This window comes from Pecten maximus, chromosome 6 (assembly GCF_902652985.1).
Source record: "Pecten maximus chromosome 6, xPecMax1.1, whole genome shotgun sequence".
NCBI lineage: Eukaryota > Metazoa > Mollusca > Bivalvia > Pectinida > Pectinidae > Pecten > Pecten maximus.
This window is the reverse complement of record NC_047020.1, coordinates 2,722,378-2,726,131: the sequence shown is the minus strand read 5'-3', so window position 1 is coordinate 2,726,131 and position 3,754 is coordinate 2,722,378. Positions and strand designations below refer to the sequence as shown.

The 3,754-nt window shown below is 36.2% G+C and overlaps 1 long non-coding RNA gene across 1 annotated transcript; it reads left to right on the top strand.

Annotated features, from left to right (window-relative positions):
* On the top strand, nucleotides 1-3,443 carry LOC117328721. The gene is made up of 2 exons (XR_004533028.1): nucleotides 1-267; nucleotides 2,796-3,443. It is a non-coding gene; the product is annotated as an uncharacterized LOC117328721 (long non-coding RNA).
* Nucleotides 3,444-3,754: the final 311 nt, after the last annotated feature.

Here is a 3,754-nt window from a genome sequence, read left to right as displayed (position 1 = left end):
TATATTCTATAGAAAATAACTGATTTAATTCAAACACTTCACAACTTTTCGGTCAAACTTTATATAAAGGACAAGTACGAGTATACCATTTTACATCCTTGTGTTTCAGGGTTAAGGTCCCAGTATATTTTGGACATTTTTGACATGTATGGATTACTCGACAGTTATGAGACTACAGAAGATGTTTACAGCTAGCAGCATCTTACATACAATATGGACCAGTGTATGGGGAAAGATGATCACATGTTTGACATGCAGCATTTTATAGTTAGTTTTTCATTGACTATGAATGCCATGGTCTGATTCTTTTTAAAGTCATCATTGTTATGTGCCTTCTCTATCAATTCCAAGTAGTGTGTAAAACATTAATTATACTCATACTTTGATAGGGGATATGCCCCATCTCCAACCAAGTGGCTCTGTGTTGGAAAAAGTTCAGCTGCTTTAAGATATAAACTACTGTTGGCGTAAATCCTCGCATCATGTACAGATCCTGGCCATCCAACATATACTTCCGTGAATTCCATCTTATGATCAACCACTGCCTGTATTTGCATTCAACAAAAAATATGCCTATAATTCACTTATTATTATTGCACAAACCATATTAAAAAGAAGAGGCTCAGAGGGCATGTATTGCTCGCCTAGATATTTGCAAAATTATAGGGAAATATTCCCAATAAAACTACTTGTCAAGTATTTCCCTCTATTGAATCTCCTTGGTTTAAATACACCAAGACTAAATGAAATTTTATTTGAAGAAATTGTATAGCACTCTTTCACAGGCATTGAAAAAGTTGATGAACAATGCACAACACACCATACCATAAGCTTAACTGGTACTTCGTGCCTGGTGAGCCAAAAAATCATTGTTCATTCATACTTGTTATCCAAGGCACAGCCAACATGGAATAGGTAGAGATTTGTATTTTTGTATAAAATAAAATGTTACGGAACTTTCCAAGAATCGGTGTGAAATCATAATCTGTAGTAAAATTGAAGAATTGTATAAATTTAAAGAGGTATGGCGGAAAACAGCCATCAATATATATATGAAAAAACAGATCGTATTTCGGAAATATTCATTTGTCCCGGATTTGTACAAAATACGTGTTTTGTGTAGTAAAATTCGTAGTAAAATGTCTCACGTGATCAAACTTCATTCATGAGACTGGCTGAATCGGAAAAAGTATTATGGATGATGTTGTCACGTGATTTTATGCTATCTTCCATACACAGTAATCTCGCTGACCTGAACATATTCTTAGACACGTAGGACGCACACACTAGCGGAGCGATACGCATAGCAACCCGCCATGTACCGCTTAATTTCTTTCCCTTACTTGTAGCACCAAGGACTGGTACGTTTTCCTGTTGAGGTAAGAGGCCTTGTGTTCACTCTGAGCTGCAATTGGTATGTGGGTGCCATAAATGGCCCTAACAACTCCTCGGAATCCTTTTACTTTATGGCATTGTTCCTGAATTAACTGTAGTCTACGAGACCAATATACTATTTACATAAAATATGTGCGAAGGGTGCTATTTAGAAAGAACTTAATTCAGATAAGTAGAAAACATTACGTATAAGCAACAAAGTATTATACATATGAAAGAGTCGCATATTTCTTTTCATTTGACATGAATATTAAAAATGTAAACAATTCAAAAGCAATTTTCAAATGCCTATTTTGATCCGTTTCCTTTAGTGTCAAACTTCGATGGTCGTACATGTACGTTCTACGAACACTGATAGCTGTGCATCGAACAGAGCAGTCTACATCGTCGATATTTCCACAGGTACTTGTGGAAATGAACAAGATATTTTTTAAAACTGAGGCTTGGCGTTTACGTGCTTCATAATGATCTCATAATCTAAACAACATAACAGGTTAATAATTTAAAATGATTTATTAATTCGCCTGTTACTTACATTATTAAAACAATTCAAATTCATGCCCACATGAATCTGTGATATGTCCCTGTACTAGAAAGTAAATACTAGTGTTTGCACAGTCTTACTTTTTAGCTGTTTCTTATAGAACTATCGGTCACGCTTTCGTTCACTCAATGAGAGTTGTAACGTCAACATATACATACGTATGTTAATTGCCATTTAAATAGTCGGGAGAGGTCATCCTTATTAAATGATAGAACCGGGAATGCTAGTTTGCAAAAATTGTCTGGTTAGCAATATTGTTACTTCTGTTGTATAGTCAAAAACAAAATGTAGTAGAAGACTTTTTACAACGAAAAATGTTTGAAATAAAGAAAATATGCACATGCGGCAAAATTGAAAAAGATAAATCTTCTCGGACAGGAAACAAAATAGTTAATGGACATATTTCCTCTTGTTATTTAGAGTTTAATCTTCATAATATGTGTGCAAACACATGCATTTGCTTCCGAGAACAAGTAAATCTAGGTACGTGTTGTATTAATTGTGCCAGTCGAATGCACCCAACAGAAAGAGTTGTCGCCCGTGTGCACTTGCAACGTGCCATATGTTTTGAGTTGACAGAAATTGTGTGAATTTGTCATTTCGGATTATTTATCAATCTGATTTACTGAAGTAAGTACTGAATATGGTATTTTAAAGGCTCATCGTTCGTTCATTATTGTATACCCTTAAGTATATATATATATCTAAATTAAATCTTGCACAAGCAATGCTTTGTTCGGCTAGACAGTCTTTCAAGAGCGTGGTAGCTGACTATAGTGGTGCCATCGTGACTTACTTTATGAATTCAAGAAGAGTATGTAAGTAAAGGTCTACTAGTTCTGTTTTTTACTCCTAGATGATCCTGATTAACTTCAACTAGCCGAAGACAATATCAGTGGAGGAGGCCAAAAGAGGCTATCTATATTAATTTTGGACAAAAAATGTTGGAGAGAGCAGTTTTGAATGAACATTTTGTAGTGCTGGAGACAACAGCGGTTGGGAGCTTGTTCCACTCAACGATGGTTCGGGGAAAGAAGAGTTGTTTTGTTGCAGATTTTTAAGCTGAATATGTCAAAGTGTATATGATACTGTAAAGTCCAAATGGAAAGGTCCTTAAACAAAATATATAACAGCACCAAAATAATCAATACATAAAGGAATAATGTACGGTTATTACCAAATGGCCAGGCGATGAATTCTTTCATCAAAGCCATGACAGCGTCGATAACACATGCGTTTGCCCTAGAGACGCTACTAACTGTGATGTTGAACCGATCGGCTATTTCCCGATGCGAATCCTTATTTGGCATGCACCACGCAGTTACCAAATCTGTTTCTCTAGTTTAATGGGTTTCACGACCTTGCTCGTGATTCAAAGGAACTTTGTGGCATAAATAAAATTTATTAATACTGTAATGAACAAGTATAGTAGAGTTAACCATGTTCGTGTTTATATGTGTATGTTATGTATGATCTGTAAATAAACCACGTGTAATCATTGTCATGTGGCGTTTGGTTGTTTGTGCATACAAGTAGGTATAGGATGAAAGCGCTCGTAAGACCAGAATACAGGTGACGTCACGAGGAATGGGATAACCTGATTTACCCAGAAATGGTTTAGGCCGGCTGTATATAAGAGCGGGTTTATTTCATTCTGGAGGAAGTGTCCTAGGCTCGGTTATAACCGGAACAAGGACGTTAAGCCCCATCAATCAATCAATCATTCTGGAGGAGAAACTGTGACAGAAGCTGGCTTGTTTACGACTGGAACAGACTACAGGTAATACTGCAAAGACTGAATAAGTCTCTGGGGAA